Source organism: Tenebrio molitor, chromosome 6 (assembly GCF_963966145.1).
Source record: "Tenebrio molitor chromosome 6, icTenMoli1.1, whole genome shotgun sequence".
In the NCBI taxonomy this organism is placed as follows: domain Eukaryota; kingdom Metazoa; phylum Arthropoda; class Insecta; order Coleoptera; family Tenebrionidae; genus Tenebrio; species Tenebrio molitor.
This window is the reverse complement of record NC_091051.1, coordinates 18,319,209-18,340,573: the sequence shown is the minus strand read 5'-3', so window position 1 is coordinate 18,340,573 and position 21,365 is coordinate 18,319,209. Positions and strand designations below refer to the sequence as shown.

Genomic DNA, 21,365 nt, shown 5'->3' with positions numbered 1-21,365 from the left:
AACCATTTTTAAGCGAAAATTAACAATTTTTCAAATTTGGGGAATTTTGTCGTGTCATTGTTTGGAAGATTCAAATGCCGCCATTTGACGACACGAATAAAAGCACAATAGTTCGCGGTGAAAGCAATTTTCACCAAAGTGTTGTGGACACCAATTTACCAAGGATTAGTCTAAGTGTCCCAGACACGTTTAATGTTTGCAACAATTGTATATTCCACAAAAACAACAACTTAAATTAAAATATGTTTTGTTTTGACGTTTATTTTGACATTTCATTTTCGTCATACCAACCTTGAAAAAGTAAATTGTACTAATCTGTTTCGATACGCAAATTTCTATTATAGCACGCAAAGTGCGTGTCGTAATAGCTTTCGTATAGACCCAAAGTAGAAAAAAACATTTTTGGTTATGCCGGTTATGTTATTACAAAAATGAACATTTGATGATAAATTTCGAATTTGCCAAATTTCATCATTACCCACAGATTCAGTCATTCGTGATCACACCGTACTTACATAAACATAGCTCCTGTAAACAATGTAATAAGTGTAATAGTAAACAATGTCAACACAGTAATGTCAGCATTCATAAACTGAGGAACTTTGGCGGCAGTTGTGGTTTTTAAGATTTTATTTGATACTGAATGTTCTACTAAGTATTTTATTTACTTAAAGCAATAAATATTTACAAAAGGATATCGAGCTGTCGAACCATAGTGCGTTCAAAAAATGTATGCTCGAGCAAGTTGTAGTTTTCTCTCTCTTGCACAAAAATGCAAGTCGTTTTTTAGTAGGTTTGTTCGACATTTCTTGCAAATACATAACCTCACATTTTTTGCCGTCAAGTTTCTCCTTGGAGAATATGTTTGGGGAAAAAAATTAACAAATTGTGACGAAGACAACTAAATTGATCCTCCGTTGTGTTTTTTTTATTGTTCTTTAATTCAGGTTCTAGGAGAGGCTGCACCGTTAAATTTGATGTAACAAGAGACATTATTATGGTATGGTTGAGTCATCATGGATTCATAATCTCATTTTAAAATAATACGATATTTAAAATAGCCACATTAACTTTGAAAATGTATTGTGGGTTGCATTTTCAATTCCGCCGGGCTCATTGTCATTCGTGAAATACCTACCCTGTAGTAACTGAACTATATCTAGGTGTAAACCTATTCAGCAGTTCTGCGTCAAAATGATTGCTTGTACGAGAAAAGTATAGGAATTTTTCTGTAAAAAAAAATCTATAAATTTCCTAGTATCTGTTTCAGTCGTTGAACCAATAGATAAGGATATATTTAGCAAAAACACATTTCTGCCACTTAGGTGCTGTGAAAATTTTCCGTAGAACAAGTCTTTTTGATATTTATTTACCACTACTAAATGAAAATTTATACCAAAATTCAACTAGCTGGGGGAAAATTCACAAGAATCATCTATAACTACAGGAATATAATTCATATTAGTAAGTAGCAATAACAAAGTGTAATTAAAAAAAGTTCAATACACATTTATTACAAAGATATTCTTCTTACTTGGTTTTGCAAAAACTACATTCAAGTCGATGAAATTAGCAAGGACAATTAATGATAATGAGCAAAGTTATTTTTGTTACAAGTACCTAAAACATTGTTTATGCGGACGAATAGTTGCTGTTTCCGGATGAAGCGGCAGCCGAGTCTGAATAGCAGATGAGTCTGCAAAAACAATGTTTTAGGTACTTGTAACAAACAACATTTTTTTATGATTAATCTGACCAGAGCAAATATTTCTCGAAAAGAGTGAACTTTGAATTTTCATTACCATGCCACCATAGTAGCCAGATTGTTTAACATAAACGCGGAAAAATTTTGACGTTTTGTTTGTATAGATGTGTTAGATTTACTTCCAGTGAAGTCTCGACAAATCTATGAAAAGGAATATGAAGCATTCACTCGATGGAAAGAAATTAACAATGTTGTAATTATACACGAAGATGCGAACTATTTACATGAAAAGGTAAGTTCCGCTATACTTTAATATTCAATAATTGTATTAATCACTTCTTAAACTACCGAACCCGACAGAGTATACAGTGTGATTGGAAAAGAATGAGGACAAGTTGAATTTGGCGCCTTAAATTATAATGCGTTTCATGTTTTGTGTATGGCAATTTTGCTTCAAAAGAACATGGCTGTCAAGATTTATCCATAGGCGTCCGTCAACCCATTGTTTTGATTTGGAAAGCATCGGTGTGATTACGTTTTAGTTTTGTTTCCTTTTCGTTATACGTTTACATTCTTATAATTAAAAACAGTTCTTATCAGAACTACTGCTGACCTGTCTTGCTACTTATTAGGTGAGTTGGATAAAAAAAAATTATCAATTGATGACAGATTAGTGAGTAGAGATTGTTGGCCACCTCGTTCACCCCACTTGACTCCGTTAGATTTTTATCTGTTTGGCAGTTCAAAAACAAAGGTTTTTCGAAATAGAATTCACACATTAGAAGAGCTGCAAGCAGCCATTGTGGAAGAAATAAACAACATTGACCAGCATACCCTTCAACGAGTATTTAATAATATGAAAAAAGAGTGAATATGACTTTGCTCAATAATGGTGAGCACATCGAACAAGATTTGTAAAAGATTAATACGGAGTGACTATAAATGATTGAAAATTATTTTGTGATGTTGGTAACACATTTGAAATCTTTAGTTGGCAACATCGTTGGCATGACACACCTAATTTTTAAAATTGAAACAAACGTCAAAAAAATCTAAATCGACAATGTACTTCGCGACTTAACCTAACCTAAATAGAAATGAGTGACAGATAATGCACGAGAAGACTTGCACTACCAACTGCATCAGTGTTGCCAATCCACTATTTTCTTTCAATCATTTATAGTCACTCGGTATTTAAATATGTAATAATAAATAATATTTAAATTCTCTCGTGTTCTTGTTGTGACTTTACTGTTTTAATCTTTTAAAAACAAACAGCTCTACATTATCATACATTTTATAAAATAAATTTATTAATTTAATATTTAATTTTAGGGGGAGTTCACCAATTTCCAATTTCCCACTAGATACGCCCATGATCATGTCAGACTTTATTTTTGCTGTCACTAATTGTTACCAACATGATAAATTATTCACTAGGTGCCAAATTCTTCTCCTCATTCTTTTCCAATCACACTGTACAAGACATTGCTTCCGCCGAAGTTCTGCATCTCTGGCGGCAGATGCTGATCTTGATTTAACCTCGTTGAAACCGCTATGAGAATGGAAGTAAGTTTTTTCACAATATTATTGCCTTTTTATTCCAAATAATAAAAACTGTTTAATTGTTGAATTGAACCATTATGTTTTATTTACCAAAATAATCCGGAAAAGTTGTTATCGCAATTTTTCGGCATTGAGTCCGGAAAAGGCTCATTTTAGGGACTCAAATTTGTTCCTAAAATAGGGAGCGTGTGTCACCATTTTTTTTTTCTGTCGTTTGGTTTTTGCAACATCAAGAAATCTATGGTTAGCAACGGACGTTTCTTTTTTTAATTTGTTATTCTAAAAAAAATCTTGCCTGTCAGAAAACAGAGACGCTAACCTGTGCCGTATCTGAATTGGTTATTTTGGGCAAGCGTTACCATTAAATTGGGATTTCCAAAGTACCATAGCCTTCAAGGATCAAGGTATACCGTCTGTTTCGAATTACCGCGCCTTGTACCCTGCAGCTCCATTTGGAGGATCTTACGGATATAGGCATTAGAGGTATGTGTCTCTCGCATAAAATCACTACGCCCTCACGATACGCTTTTAGGCATTGACCATCACCAGCAGTCTTGGGCACAACAGGCATAACAGAGCGAACATTCTGGTTTCCCATTATCGTCGATAACTACCCGTTGGGTATTTTCTCTGCCAAGAGGTATATGCGGATGATGTTAGGTATCGCCTCTTTACAGCAGATTGCTTATTTTGTAGAATATCTCAACAATCTCAACAACCTCAACAATCTCAACAACCTCAGCTCAACAATCCCAACAACCTCAGCTCAACAATCCCAACAACCTCAGCCCTACAACCTCAACTCAATAATCTCGAACCTCAAATCAATAATGTCGCAACTATCTCTATTAACCGGACCCAACCATTGAGTAAGCCGGCCACACACGCAGAAGGAAGAATGTGCAGTTAAAAGTGTACACGCTTGTCCTAAGTTAAACCCGTACTCTCTGTGAGTACACACACACTACTGCTTCCCCGTCAGTTGTGCAGCAAACGTTCATTGTGATGGTGACCAAAAAGGAAATTTGTCTGATAACAGTGGCGTGCCCCTGTATTGTATTCACGAGACATATTTCATAAATCAGACAAAATACGGCCGCCACTGAATTTTAACCAAAGCATGCAGAGACTTGTCGCCACACACAGTAAGTTATCCCCGCGCGGGTATGAATGTGCATGCCAAAAATCAAGACAGTCTTGATTCCAACTGACTTGAATGCGCGTGCCACATTCTTCTCCACACAGACAGAGTTTTAACTGTACCCCGTGGCGTGTGCATTCAAGTCTTGGCTCTTCCCTCTGTGTGTATGGGCCCCCATTAGAGATGTCACTTTAGATAAATATTATGTCATCATTTATTAACAGTTAAACAATCGCTGTAATATGATGATTCCGAAAATCCGATTTTGTAGGAGATAAGATAGTTGCAGTGTCAACACATTCACTTCATCGTTTATAAATAACTGATTCCGCAACCATTAAGACAATGAGGTGAAAGCTGCTGCGTATTAAAGCAGAGAGGGAATTGATTTTACTTTCCTTTTGAATTGATACAACATGTATATAAAAGTGTGCTAATTAGGACAAAGCAGGGTAATTCTCTTCTTACAACACAAAAAACCGAGCATTACAACTTGACCCCTGATTCTACGACCCTTGGGTATAGAATTACGTAATTAAAAAATAAATCAATGAATCTGCTTTCTCAAGTGTAAGCGAATACTAAGACGCAACAGCAAAATGATATCCTTCACCTAGACACGTGGCTCATTAATTATGCTCTTAAGGGTCCTGGAACGGGGAGGGGGACACAAGACAGTGAGGCTTGGTCGGTGATAGAGATACAGTTCTCGGGTGTGTAACAAGTTTGGGCAACCTGAGCTACTCGTATGAAATCAGTACCATCACTGCCATCATGAGTAAAATCTCGGGCAGATACCATGGTATAATCTGACCCTAGATTCGGGTGGGACACTTTTCACTCATGATACTGCAAGATTTCCCGATAGAACGATAGAACGATAGAACGCCTTCACATGCCAACCAGATGCACAGATCATACTCGTACGTTTGCGGGTCAAAAAGTTGTGAGGTTCTCCCGGTTCTCAGACGCTGAGGGGACAAATGCAACGTATGGAAGTTTGGAAGTGGTTAGTCGCGCTCACTCCCTGGCATTGGCGATCTTCTTTTAGGAAGACTGCGGGCAGGCTGTGCACCCTAAACTGTTCACTAGGGCTGGTACAGGTGGTACCAGGACAGGCAACGCAACACCGGAAGGTAGCGCTCTGAAGACGACGCCCCGTGGTTGGAGCCCTCGTCATTATGGTGGTTAGGGGGGAAAGAAACCCCCAGGTGAGTGACCGTATTACCCATGATTCGTGACAGATGTGTCAGGTGTTATCATTTACACATTTGTGCCGCCCCAATTGAGTAAACCCTGAACGAGATGGAGGCGAGTTCGATTGTAAATTATCATAGGACTGAAGTTATCTAATTTGACGTGTACTGACGAGATCGATGTATTAATTGTCAAATAATGAGCGGATAAGGCCCTTGCGCAAAAAACGTGGTCTGACACGAAGTCAGATGATCTATTGTTTGATGTGTATTGTTTTTGTGATGATGTATTGTTTTTATCTTATACATGATAACATTCTTGATATGCTCATTAACCCATTAACATGTTTTACTCATTTTTGAAAACTGACTGTACAATATCTCTATGTGCACAACAAGTAGATTTTATATAGATTACCGGATGATTTTTGAAATACTAATCTAGACGGATATACCTGGATTATATTAAATTATGGAGACACAGTATTAAGTAAATTGGTAGACTTGAAAGCTGTGAACTTACGATTTTTTTATCATCAAAATATTTTTTGTTATAGCAGGTACTATTGGGAGCAAAATAAGTGGGACATCAGTATCACTGTCTTGACTTTCAATGTGAAATAACCCTTATCTGTTTCTAACCCTACTTTGAATTGATTGACGTCATTAAGTATTGTAGGTTGTAGGGAATGAGTGTACTATTGGGGACAAAATACTTTGGTCATCATTTTTCCGTCACTTCAAAAAAAAATTATGTAAACCAAGCATTAACGTCAAGTCAACATCGATGACAATTTCAAATTATTGACTTTTCTCTTGTCAAAAATATGCCACCTTCCACCGTTCAAAAATTTAGAATTGTCTTCCTCGCTTCTGAGGGATGTCCATGAACCAAATTGCCTTGTGGAAACCTTTTCAAGTTTTCCTCCTTGGAATTTCTCATTCAGTGCCCCATTTTTCGATATTTAATATTTTGCAATGACGAGTCTGACAGTGACAGTCAGTGACAATGGTTGACAGTAAAAGATAAGGTTAACCATCCTAATGTTTGATTTACAACTTTATGTCACTCAAATGACTTTGACGACCAAAGTAATTTGTCCTCAATAGTAAGTAAGCACGTAGTGAATATTTATTTAATGCAAAGTCCCAATCAAAATCTATCTTTTTTATCAAAAGAAGAGGGCATTTGGAAAAGGAAAATAGGAATATAAAATAAATTTTTAAACTTTCAGCTAGAATAGTGTCAAACTTGTATTACAGTAATTAAAGGCAAAATTACAATAAAGCTTGAACTACATCGAATTTTTCAGAAATTTGATGTCCCACCTTTTTTGTTCCCAATGGTACTTATACGTACTATTATATGTATGGGTAATGATTGAATTTTAGCATTTTAATCTATAACGATCATGTTCATTGAAATGAATTGTGTCCCTAGAAAAATGACAAGTTTCGTATCATTGACAAGTTAAATTAAAAACTAGCAAATATTGATCACAATTTAAAAAAAATAATCTTAGAATCAAACAATAGAAATTCAACAAATATGTTTCTCACATTCTAACCTTCGTTAAATTAATTATATGAAACATTTTTAATTTTTAATCATAAACTATTTTCCATTCGATATTATAATGTTATGTTGCTAAGGAATAGCAGAATCGCATATACTCGTAGGTAGAATCTGTGCTGAATGACTAACGAAAATGTTAACATGAGATCAGAAATGCATTTAATAATTGACATCTGAGACAAATTCATTCATCTTTGACCAGAATTCTGATGTTTTTCGTGGGAGATCTGTTGTGGTGGATGAAATTTGAGATTATGACCAATTATCAAAATATGTAAGTACTTAATGGACACAAAGGCTCACCACTTCCTCGAACCTTTCGTGCAGGAAATATTATGATGACGGTTTTTAATTATTCTTAAGGAGAGCTTTTATTAATTTTTTAGTGTTATGCTATAGTAAATACTGCGAAGGAAAAATAATGGAATAAATAGCTACTGTTCATAATGCAGTTTTAAACTACCTATACAGGGTGTCCCAAAACTGGCTCCCCAGAGAAAATAGGCATGTGCCGACAACAAAAGAGACTCTAAATTGACTAAAATAAATTTTCTCCTAGCTCAAATTACCGAGTTATAAAGTTTTTAATTTCATCAATCCCGGAAGCTCGTCCTCAGGTATTACTAAAAAATTCTATCGGTTGCTAAACAACAACAAAAAATCTCTGATATTGTACAAATCAATCAAATGTTTGGGCAACTGGAATTTTGACGTTTTCCGATAGAAAAATCCGTTGACGTTTATCTGTCACCAACATCAAGACTTGACAATTGCAAAAGATAATAACTTCGAAATAAAACAATAAAAATTGCGATTCTAAAAAGAACTATTTATTTAAATAGGTAATAATGTTAAAGCAGATGTTCGAAATGACCACCATTCATTTGTATGGACAATTGTGCTCTACCTAACAAACTTCTTGTAGTAGCGTTAGTTATCATTTCTTCACTAACTGAAACAAAAGCCTCCTGAATTCGAACTCTCAGATCAGCCTCTGAATTTATGGGCCGCCGATAAATGAGAGACTTCAAATGATTCAGATTTAGATCTAGAGACCTGGCAGGCCAATGATGCGGTCCTCCTTGACCGATCCAGCGCTGTGGATATTGGTTATCCAAAAATTCCCGAACGTTTCTGCTAAAATGTGGTGGAGCATCATCATGTTGGAACTAGTCATACAATTTCAAGTAAATCAGGTAAACTTCGTCCAGCGAGAGATTGAGAGATTTTACATTTTATTAAATTAGCCCAACACTACAAAATGCACTAGAATACATTAATTATAGCATCATTTCAGGACAAAAATGTTACTGCTTGAAGGATATATTTCAAATTTTACGTGCACTAGCTACTCCTTTCTCTACGTAGAATTTAGTGACTTTTATGTCAACCAATCTCTCTGGACAAACTATAGCTCCGTGCCAATGAACTGAGCATATCTTGTCCCTGTTAATCTTGCGGGGAATTCAAACGGTACAATCTAGAACGGGAGATTCGGAATTTTAACAAATGGAAGGATCCACCACACTTATACTTGCCAAACGATCGCCCAATAGCCCAGTCCACAAATTAACAGAAAACCTATGTTGAAAACCTTTGGGAAATAATTCTCTTGGATTTTCCTCTGCCCAGATATGAAGGTTGTGATAATTGGAACAACCTTCCCGGCAAAATAGCGATTCATCAGAAAACAGTATCCGTGACAAGAAGTGTGGATCAGCATCGTTTTAGTTTATTAACCATAGACACAATTCTCGCCTAATTGGATAATCCTCTGGCAGAAGATGTTGTATTCGTGTATAGTGGTACGGATGCGTCCTATTTTCAGCTAGAACTCTCTGCACCGAACTCTTGGATAAACCCATTTCACGAGAAACTGTTAGAATACTCCGGGTGCCGTCTTCCTCAAAGACATTCAATACGGCTTCCTCGTGTTCGACAGTTCTTACATTTCTTGGAGCACCCCCAACTTTTCTTCGAACTGGCTGCATCTGACCCGTTTCTCGACTCCGTGCGATTAATTTCAGGATTGTTTTATGATCCGGATGACTTTGTCTTTGCGGAAATTGTTCACGGTACAACCTTACTGCTTCACGTGCATTGTTCCCACATCGTGCAAAAGTAAGAATCATATCTACGTACTCAGAGGAAGAATACATGTTAGGTAAATGATACACTTGAATTAAATATTGCAGCGAAATTGTATAACAAATGTCAAACTGACGTAAACAATCATTCTAATAAATATAGTGGACCAAATCTAATGGACAGAATTATAGATGTTTACGGATAAAAAGGAAACCTAGGCAACGCAAAATTGCGTTTATTCCACCTTAATGGTGCTCAACTCTGATTGGTCAACTTCAGAATGTCTTTTCTCGGTTATCATTTGAGATAGGACTTTTTTTCTTCAAAATACACGTTAATATATTCGCCCTGAGGCTCCCTTTTTTCTCTGGTGAACCAGTTCTGGGACATCCTGTATACAGGTATCCCAGAACTCGCGTATCAAACTTTGAGTGTATTTTTCTTGGTGATAACTGAAAGCTATAGCGTTTAAAAAATAGTACAGGGTATAATCGATTTTTTGTAATGAATAATTAAAGTTGACCGATCAGAAGGACGCTGTTAATTTGAATTTCACGTAAATTTAACCAACAGTTTGAATTGCTTAGAAACATAATTCTAGTAAGAATGGTATGGAATTTCAAGTAAATGTTTGGGCAACTGTAAAGATTTTGACGTCAAGTTATAATTTGATTCGAAATTGTCTAACTTCGTGTTGAAATCATGTATACAGCTGCAGAGTATGCAGAAATGCTCATATTTTATGGAGAGTGCGGGCGCAATGCACGTGTGGATGCAAAAGAACATGCAGTACGTTTTCCATAACGTTTGCCACATCCAAACTATAACCTACTTCTCCGGTTGGTCAATCGTGCTCGATACACTGGGTCCTTGGTGCCTACAAGACAAGAAATTGGTGGTCCTCCGCGAGAAGCTGGAACGCCAGAGACTGAAGATGCTGTTCTTCAGTCCTTTAATGACGACGGTAGAAGAAGTCTATTTGAAGAAGTATATTTACCGCAAACCTATCAATACTTTAGAAGAACTGAATGATCGAATTCACGAAGCACTGGCTACTGTTACTCCTAATATGCTTAGACTGGCAAGGGAAAATTTAATAAAACGAGCTCGCCTATTCCTTCAGATGGAGAGTGGTCATTTTGAATACTAGTTATAAATTATTCTTTTTATTGTACATGTTTCTTATTTCATTTGTTGCATTCTACATCTTTTAAGTTATATAACCGGATCTTAAATTTTTACTGATAATGATGCTAAAATAAATGGATTAGCTCAATCCAGTTTAGTATTCTGTCTTTCAGAACTGCCACTTGCTGTCATTGTGCTTGATCTTTTGTTCAAAACGTACGTGTAACTCCAGCTTTTTCCAATGTCAAGAATGTTCCTAAAAGTCTTTTCTTTCATTTCGACGCTCGTGTAGCTGCGCTAATACATTACAGATGCAGAGTGTATACACACGAGTCAGAACAAATTTCTTATGATTTCGACTCATTTCACAAGACCAGCATATTTCACTTTTTACTAAGACTTTTAAGGTAGTAGATAATATTACTCACTTGGCGCTATACCTTCCATCAACAAAGGTTCCCTTCACATCATATCCCTCTCGTCAATTTCCCATACCCCTCAAGGTTAAAATTGCTCCGGAAATTTTCAGTCATAGCAAACCATATCTCATTCTTTGCTGAAAGAAGAAACTTCTTGCGTTCCCTGGTGAAGATTCTTACATAGTTTGCTTGCCTTTGTCGAAATTATCCAATTTTTGGTTATTTCAGAAGTAGCTGTCACTTTTGACGTCTGTGAGCCCGATTTCAAGTCAGGGTGACAAATAGGTGATGCAGCGCAAATGTGTAGCTATCTTTGTCCTACGCATTAATTACTAATATGCGTCATCTTTCTCAAACTTGCAATTTTGTGCCGTTATCATGACAATACAAGTTGCAACTCAACTTGAAATCGGCCTCTGTTCCGACAAGTCGACCAGATAAATGCACTCACCGGCACAAAATTCGATCCATGTGCATTATTTGAATTAACTTTTTTAAATAAGTTTTATTTTATTTACCATATTTTATTTATGGTTAATTGATGAGTTTAGAAGGATTGTAACTCAATTTTAACGCAATTGAACGAAAACTCACATTTTATTTCTCTAATAACAAAAATAATACAAAACCTCTTAAAAATTGAACACGAAATGTAATAAACTAAAAACTCATTATCGTATATTGCGTCCTCTAGCTTGAATTACAGCTTCCATTCGTCTTGCCATTCCTTCAAAAAGGTCTTGAATGACAGCTTGGTCTATTTCTTGCCATTCTTGAATGACTGCTGCACTTAGGTGTCTCAAGTTTGCAGGAGCAGGAGTTCGGACTTTAATTCGTCTTCCGACCATGCCCCAAACATGTCCGATTGGATTAAGATCGGGACTTCTTGCAGGCCAAATCATATGGTGGATTTCAACTGTGTCCAAGTACTCATTTACGATTTGAGCAATGTGTGGACGGGCATTATCGTGCATTAGAATGGAGTCATTACCAATAAATGGGGCAAAGGGCACAACATGTGGTTCCAGGATGTTCGTAATGTACCTGTTTGCTGTCATTGCCCCTCCATTTACCACCACTAATTCGGGGCAAGCTTCCATACTAATGCCACCCCATACCACTACCAAAACTGATCACTGGCACAAAATTGCACTGAGCAACCCTTTCGCCAGTCCTACGCCATACTCTTTGATGGCCATCTGGAGATCTGAGGCAAAATCTTGACTCGTCAGTGAAAAGAATTCGACCCCATTCCTCAATTCCTCAGTTTCGATGTTCGTGAGCAATGAGAAGCCTCGCTACTCGGTGTTCCCTGGTCAACAGTAGGCAATGTGCGTATGTTCTTGCACTTAAACCGTGTTCCTCTAACCTTCTTCTTACGGTTTGTTCACTTACTGCAACACCCCGTACCTCCTGCAGTTCGTGCCGTGCTCTAACTGCAGTAGTGTCCCTGTTTCTCAGGATTGTTAAAGTAAAGTGATCATCCCGGGCAGTTGTAGACCTTTTTCTTCCTGACCCAACTCTTCTGATATAGCCTTTGGTTTCTGGAAATCGTTTAACAGCTCTTTGGATACTACATCTTGAAACACCAAGAACGCGAGCCACGTAATACTTCGACCGTCCATCTTGAATTAAAGCAATAGCTCTGGCAGTATCGGATGGAGTTAAACCCATATTTTAGTTTTACGAATACTAATTTATTTGTTTTCAATACAGTCGCGAACAGTGCTGCACAAAGAGTAGAAAAAATTCGAAAGAACAATATGTAGAAATTCCTCAAAAACTGTTAAAATTCATTCAGACTTGGAATATAAAAATGTTTTGGTTGTCTTCAATAAAAAAGTAGCTTAGCGCTGTTTACACTTGATATATCAAATATACAACGTACATTTGAAATGATGTTCTCATCAAAAAAAAAGATTTAACAAAAATATTAGATGGATCGAATTTTATGCCGGTGAGTGTATTGAAAATGATTTTATTATTCATACTCGTACGTATTACACGTTGCTTTGCAATTGAGGGAAGGTAGATACTCAATTTTCTCGTAAAGGGAAAATTAGATCGAGCTTTATTGGTTAATTTGAATAAATCATAACTAAAAAGCTGTTGCACCCTGAATATTTTTTTAAACATTTTTAACCTTCATTACCAGCAAGGAATATACATTTTAAATTTGATCCGCGAGTTCTGGGACACTCTGTATAATAGCAACTCTTCCTATTAATCAAATCTAGCTCTCAATAATTACTATTTATTTCAAATACATAGTCAAATCAAAGTTAAAAGAACACCTTTGTGATGGACGTCAAAACATGTCAGTATCATTACAAAAAAAAAAATTAATTTCGATAGGGGTCACAGATAATGTTTATTTTTACTAACTTTACTAAAAATTGAAAAAATTCCCACACACCAAAAATTTGTCGAATTTTGTCGACGCGTTTCATCCAACCAAGTTGGCATGAAACTTAAATTGAACAAACTTGTTCAATTTTTGGTGTGGGAATTTTTTCAATTTTTCGTGTAAAATTGTCACCAAGTGATCCATTTGTGTTCAGTAACTTTACTAAAAATCATGACAAATGAGTACTACTGAATTGAGAAATTTATTTGTTAAATTAAAATTTTCCAAATGTAATGACGATTATCATTTTTATATTCGAAGAATAAAGATACTACTAACTACCTATTGAAACAACCACTTCTACTTATAGATGATGTGACAAACACTTACAGCGTTTTAAACAGTCATGGCATGGCACTATAAGTGAAGATTAGTTAATTGTTGATCTGCCGATAGCAGGTGATCTCTTTATTTATTTTCTTAGATTTATATCTCACCTAAACTGATTTAACAATTGCATCACACAGTATAATATCAGTAGTATATGAATCATTCTAAGAACTTTAATTAAAAACTGATTATAAAAATTACTGTTGTAACGTAACTCTCAATGTCACTTGTGCATATAAATTTGGAACCACTTCTTTTTTGGGTTTTAAATGTGACTTCAAGCAGTTAATTAATTAATATTTAGAATAACATACAGGGTGTCTCAAAATTCGCGAATTCCGAATTCACAGTGTGGTAGGGAAGGACCAAATGGAGCTCGAAAAAAAAAATTCGCTCTTCCTGAAGAAGATACTATAAGCACTTTAATTTTGTTCAATACATAGCACCCTTCATATCCACAGTGACAAAATACTATTCTAGCTAAGTTGCCGTTCCATTTTTAAGAAAAATTACAAAAATTTAAGATTTTTTACTCCAAAGTAAAGCTATTTTTCAAAAAATTGTTTTACGTTATTATTTTCCACAATCCTCTACACCATAAATAACAATAAACACTGAACTTTTCAGCCTGTATTTTTGAAGAAAACGCACTTCAAAGAGTGCACTTTCAGACCAATGTATCTTTGTGGGGGGAGTCCCGATTTTGTTTTTATTTCCATATTTGGACTACTGAAGTGATCCACTACAACGCTCTGAATTCGGAATTCGCGAATTTTGAAACACCTGTATATACATACTACTTTTTTCTTCAAACGTTCGTAAGAAATTATTTAAGAAATGTTAACAAACCGGAAATTATTTTAATATAGAAAATTGGGTAGGCTGATAAATGAATGGTAGCTCGTTACTATGACTACAACTAGTATAAACATTTTGAACAAAATCCTATTTTTTTTTTATACAATTATTTGTCTGTCAACTAGTTATAATTTGGATAGATTTTGTAAGTACGTTTTGCAATTATGTACAAGTTTCTTAATTAAACCTTATTTATTCACTTCAGCTTTCAATATGTCAGATTAAGAAACGAATTTGTTAAAATTTGAATCAGGAATGTCAAATGATTTAGCTAGTTTACTTTATCTGGCGCTCGTCATCTCGTAGGATGTCATGGCAATGAAGTGACACTTTAGCATTATTGACCCAGCATTATAATGTCATATTTTACTGATGTTTGAAGAAAAAAATATTTGGCCAAAATGAATGAATTCAATGGTTGCTATAATTTGCCCGGATGCAGATTTATTTGAACACGACTGTACATCATGTAACATATCTAATCCATTTGCGAGTAATATTGGGTGCCCCAAAATTCGCGGAACAACTCAATGAGGTAATGTCAATTCATGTTAGAAAATAACGAGAAAAATAATTAAAAAATTCTATACCTCTTAGATTTGAAGATATGGGGCCCCAAAAGGTGCAGCTTTGATCTCATTTATTTTAAATAATAAAAAAGATTTTGACTATTTGTCTTTCACTAGCCAGTGGCCTAATAGTTTTGAACGATTGTGATCAGGTTTGCAATTATTTTCTCCATTATTTCCAGCATTTCCAAGTAGTAATTTTATGTTCGTTTTACCTCAAACAGCGTACGGCAACACGGCTTTGATTTTTCCCTCTCATTTCCATGGATACAACAAAAATTAAATATTTGCAGACTATTGGGATGCATAGAATGTTTTTAAATGTTGCCACATTTAGTGTAACGAATAGGTTCATATCTTCTACATTTTTACCTGATCTCTTAATGACTACTTAACAACGTACTACTACGTTGTTCTGCGAATTTTGGGGCACCCAGTATATTAATTTTAAATTAACGAAATAAACAAAAGGATTTCGTATCCCACCTCCACCCGGCGGCACGGCAATTTTGCCGGAGTACATACACTATTACGGATAATTCTATCAAGTAATAGTGCAGTGCTTATCAACATAATTACCGGCGTCTCGCCTCCACATTTTGACTTTTTTGTGTTTTATGTTCTGTGTCAATGTTAAGGAATTTCCTCACGATGTGACATGAGTATAATAATATACCTTTTTGAATTTCAACCACCAATGTGTTCTCTAAGTCCAAAATTTTTAAATTTTTAAAAAGAGATTGCGGTACTATTCCTGTTGCTGAAATTATAAATGGTAAAAACGAATTTTTTTCTAAACACCAAAGATTTCTCATAGCAACGGATAGTTCTAAATATTTATTAATTTTTGTACAGCGTGATCAACAAGGACTGAAGCTGTTGGCAGCAAATGACAGCAAAATATTCCCAAAGTATGAAAATTTTTTGTGCATCAGTGTTGGCACCCGCTGCAAGTTGTGAATGTCAAAAAATTTAGGTTATGTTACGGGTTGGTAGTTTTAAAACACGATACGTACAAAACAACCAAAAACAGTATAAAAAGTAATTAGCCATACTTAATTAAATGGCCCACTGTTTCGATATTCATAAAAGCGATAGGCCGTGCCCGCATGCCCCTCCTGAGAAACAGAAACATGTTTTCAAGCTGAAAGTCTGCGGGATGCAGGGATTGGATTCGGGAAAATTTCTAAGGGTGGAACTTTAATTTCTTCTTTAAAATGGTTAGGCAACTTCCATATGACAAGCCTGTAAAGTAAGGAAAAGGAATGACGGAATTTTTAATGGTAAGAATTATTAGGCCCTGCATTAAACGTGCCCAACAAAGAACTTTGGATGCGTGTGTTTTAAATAAGAATCACACCCTTTTGGAGTGAAAGTTTTCGCATTGAGTTTCGAGGGCTTTGTTCCATTCTACCTCGAACGTTCTCGACTACATCTTCTGTGAGTGTAGATGTTCTACTTGTAGGTTTCGTCTTTTTCACATCACCTGTTTGCAGGTAACGTTGCACCAACCTCGTGCAATGCTGCCTAAACGCAACTAAGGTAACAACTGGCTCGGGAAACATTTGTTGAAATTGGTGAAATGCATCGTTCGTGCTCCGTGGAATACTGTCAACCGTTACCAGCATCAAAATTTCCAGTCAGAAAATACGCCATACCAATAAAAATAGCTTGCTCTAGTGTGAAAACCATTTTAATTAATAAATTGATACAAAAATGACACTTGATTTTGAAGTTTGAATTTGCCCGTCAAAATTGACAACTGAAAATGTAATGCTACCAACTTCACTGAGATTTTTATCATGTTGTCATTGTTGCCAACAGCTTCAGTCCTTGTTGATCACTCTGTATTATATGTCTGTGTTATATTGTGTGAATTTGGAACAGCTATATCTAAAAGATATGCTTGCTTTTGTTGTTTATTTAAAATAATAATGTCTGGTCTGTTATGCTGAATGTGAATGTCAGTTAAAACTGTGCGATCAAAATATAATTTGTAATTGTAAAATTAAAATTAAAAGGATTATTATTTTTACTTAAGTTGTTAAGATTTTATGAAGATTACTTTAGGTATCAGAAGGGTACTGAGATAATCAAACATACTGGAATTCTACTGATAATTCGTGGAATAAACATTCATACTTTCATGATTTCATCGTCCAAGGTTATAAAATAAATTTTATAAACTGAAATGTGTATCACCTCTTTAGACTTTATTTACAACTACCTACTGTCAAGTCTACATTGCTCCTTCACTTTGGTCTGTCTTGAACGAGGAAAAACTTCTTGTAAAAAACTTGAAATTTTTCGACCCCAAAATATTACAATGTTACGGTTGCTTAATTGATTGAATCAATAAAATGTTATTTAAAATTTTGACACAAGTGATTCTTGACTAAATTAACTATTACAAAAGCACTGTTTTTCATCATTAAAGCACGATTTATAGTTCCGTATACATATTGCATAACATAGTCAAAAATCATAAACATAACATAACTTTTCAATTCAATTTATAGTTCATGACAAAACGTGATATGATTGTTGATTTTGTGTGTAAAACAATAATTGTCCAATATGTTTTGTGAACACGAGGTTTTAGAAGCTGCTGTTTGTGCTGTGGTCTTACACGAGATAGATCGTAATAAAGAAAAAAGGAAGAAAGCATGAAAAAACGAGTTACAAAACCACGGATAAATCAGCTCCTCTAAATCATTTCCTTCTTCACAACGTCCTCCAAGTCTTTGGAAGACTTATCGTACAGTGCTTTGAACCTTTCAACACACTGTACAATTAGAATTTTCTTCATATTTTCCACCTTGTCAATAATGTTTTTAAATTGAATTTATTTGCAGCATACCTACACGTAACCGTTTCTATGGAAAAATATTAAAATTCCGTAACTTTCATGGTAACATAATAATTGAAATTGGCCAATTCATATGTAAACGGATACGGACTTATGTTAACGGATCTATAAATGAATACATTTGATTCAGCAGGATTCAATTTTGATATGTTGTGCCATACGTACAGTTACGTAACTATAAATCGGCCTTTACAGTTATTTGCACAGACAGAACCGATTAAATTTTTACTTTGCGAATTTTTTTTTCTTCAAACCTTCATAACAAATTATTTAAGAAATGTTAAGAAACAAGGTAAACTCCGTCCAGCGAGAGATTAGGAGAGTTTAAATTGTAGGCTTGTAACCCAACACTACAAAATGCACTAGAATACGATACAAAAAAATTTAATAACATAAATTATTGTGGTGGTACCTTTGAAATAATTTCGCGGGCATTGTAATCCTACGCCAATTTATGCTGTCACAGCAAATTGTCAAATTTCAGCTGTTTTCGTTGCCGCTGTCATTTTGAATCGTCAACACCGTGTGTGGTTTATTTGCTCTTTCGTCTTCAAGTGAGATATTTTGTTGTGTTTAAAACTTCTTAATTATCTGGGATAAATTAGTTTGTTCGTTTGTATTGACTAAGTTCTATATTGTTAACCTCTGAGTAATGTGTGTTTTGTTCGTTATTTCTTGCTTAACTATTGTTTTTCTAAGTTTCTAAGTTCTAAGTTTCTAAGTTTTTAAGATTAGTTAGTTTGTTGTTTTAGTTTGTTTCTGTTCTATAAGTTCCCTATTGTTTACCTTCGAGTGCCTTTTTTAAGTGACATTTCTATTTATAAACATGAATCCCTTTAGTGATATCACGAACAATATCTAGATTCTAGACTGATGCAAAGGTATGAAGATAATATTTTTAATCTAATTATATTGCTTTAAAACTGTTTTGTAAGCAACCCGAAGCTATTTGACTGTAGCTGGCAACCCAGCAGCCCAGAGCATGATGCAAGTGCTTATTCATTTTTCATAAATGAAAAACTTACAACTGAAAGTCCACTGGAGGTTGCTTTTCATACCTTATAACACAAAATAGTATTATATCATCATTTTATTGACATCATCATTGATTAGGTCAGATTAGTCAAGGATTAAAAGTATTTTTCTTAAAGGTCACTGCGAGATGCTTAGGAGCAAAAACACAGTGTCAAAGTGTAAAGATGGTCCAACTAAAACATCATCAAGAAAGTTGACGAGGCAGCATCCCAGAAGAGTTACAGCAGACTTGTATTGCAATATTAAGCAAGAAATTCATCTTGTAGTCAATGATATGGTGCAGAGCAATAAGACAAGGGTTGTGTACTGTAAAGCTATTATTTTTTTTCAATGAAATATTTCTTTTTAAATTTTCAGTCTTCTACCGCTACAGGCTCTTCTGATGTTTATTCAATAAGTATAGTTAATATTCTAGAATATATTTTAATAAGTCAAATTGAATTCGGACTGGCGCACGATAGTCGGTCATTCAGACAAACGTTTGCAGGAAGTCTCAGGATTTAATTTAAATTAACCTTGACGATTCGTTGTCCATTTTTGTTTTATGTTTATATTATGTCTTATGTCTTAAGGATACTCGAGCAGCACTGTCCATAATTTTGAAAAATTAAATACAGGTGTCCTTCAACCCAAGGAATTGTTTTATTTTAACACCTAGCCCCCTGAGAAGTTATTATATATTATATATTATATTTTGCTTCACGAACTGATCTTCCGCTATTTTGAACACAACAATTTCGTAGACATTTCACAACCAGCAAAATTAAGTCGTTTGATTTCGCATTGATATAAAATTGATATAGAAACGATCTTGTTGGTTGAGGTTTTACTTTTAAATATTCTTGACGCAAGTAGTTATCAAGAGTAGGTACTATTGCGATCATTACATTTTGGACATCATTTTTCTGGCACATACAAACTATAAACTCTAAATCATGCTTTATTGAAATTGTCACGCATGAATGATGAAATTGTTGTCACATTTATCTACAATTTGTCAATATGAACGATGACAAAATATTAAGTTGATGGTTTTTATTTATTTATTTATTTTTTAGTAACACGATATTGTTTCTTTTCGTCATAGATACAGATTGTGAAAAACAATTCATATCTCCCTTGGGATTTGTCAAATTTTTTCGCCCTCCACATTGTTGACAACAAACTCATGAGAACGAAACTATAGCAGCCACATATTCACGCAATCTTCCCTGCTCAATATTTTTAATAAAATTTTAACTTTTAAGTAGAGACTAAAAAATAAAATATTGTATGCACCACGGGAGATATTCATGTTTTTCCCCTCGGTTGAATTATAATTCCTCGGGCCGAAGGCCCTCGGATTATAACCACGTCAACCTTAGGGAAAAATCATGTTCATATCTCCCTTAATGCATAAATATCTATTTCTATTTTTTATTAATTAAAACCTCGTTCTTTTCCATTTGTCTAGTTTTTAAAACCTCTTGAATGTTTTATCGCTAAATCTGACATTCACAGTTTCAAAATTGACACAACAATCAAAATTAAGGTTATTAATACATAAAGGTCGTTTTAGAATGTATGACAGGATGATGACATTAGTGTCCAAAATTTATTGATCGCGACTGTACACGTCTTCGTGTAAAATACTGCAATATTTTCATTCATTTTACTAAAATAAAAACTGGAATAAATTACTTTAAAGACACTGTAAGGACAACATAGATTAATTATTTTCAAAAAGTCATTCAAGGTCAGATGATAGTCAACTTTATTTTTTCAAATAGCTTGGTATATGTTTTTATTCCGATTTCGAAAGAGATTATTTTTCTAAATCCAACGATATGCCACATGTTGGAGTGCATTTAATAGTAACCGCGAAAATAAATAAATAAAATAACATTATTGGAAATTTTTTCTTCGAAAAAAATCAGGAATAGTATGGAAACCAATGCTAAACGCAATAACAATACTTTTTGAAGAATTAAAAAAAAATAATATGACGTGTAATAAAAATATTGCGTTTAGAATTGTTTCGCATAGTATAGGCTTGCCCGATATCGATTGACGCGCCGCCAAGCGGCAGAGCGCGGCGTTTTTCAGTTTGTAAACAAACAGATTCGTATTTGACGACGTGTAAAATCGGCTTTTTGAAAGTAAGAAATTCAAATTATTTAGAAAAAAAAAACCAGAGTGATCAATCGGGGAGGTGTTTGCTATGTTCCGGCTTTCAAAAATACCGAAAAAAAGAATCGGTAACTGAAATTTTAATAATGTATTTCGCATGCGTACTTGCCATCAACAAAGAACCTCTTATTCGTGAGAATTAAAAAACAACAATTAATTGTTACTTTTTATACAATAAATAAACAATAGACGCATAACGCAGTTAATTTCAATTGGATTAATAATTTACATAATTAATGTAGTACTTACGTTAAATTTACTGGACAAAGTGCATAAAGTAAAACCATTGAATGTTAGGAATTATTGTCA

General features: G+C 34.7%; 1 long non-coding RNA gene across 2 annotated transcripts; it reads left to right on the top strand.

Moving 5' to 3' along the window:
* The first annotated feature begins 1,557 nt into the window (after window positions 1-1,557).
* Window positions 1,558-19,520, top strand: LOC138133918 (uncharacterized). Of its 2 annotated transcripts, XR_011160566.1 has the most exons (4): window positions 1,558-3,754; window positions 3,804-5,623; window positions 19,004-19,190; window positions 19,245-19,520. It is a non-coding gene; the product is annotated as an uncharacterized lncRNA (long non-coding RNA). The 2 variants fall into 2 exon arrangements; XR_011160565.1 differs by having other exon boundaries at window positions 1,559-3,754; window positions 19,004-19,520.
* The last annotated feature ends 1,845 nt before the right edge of the window (window positions 19,521-21,365 follow it).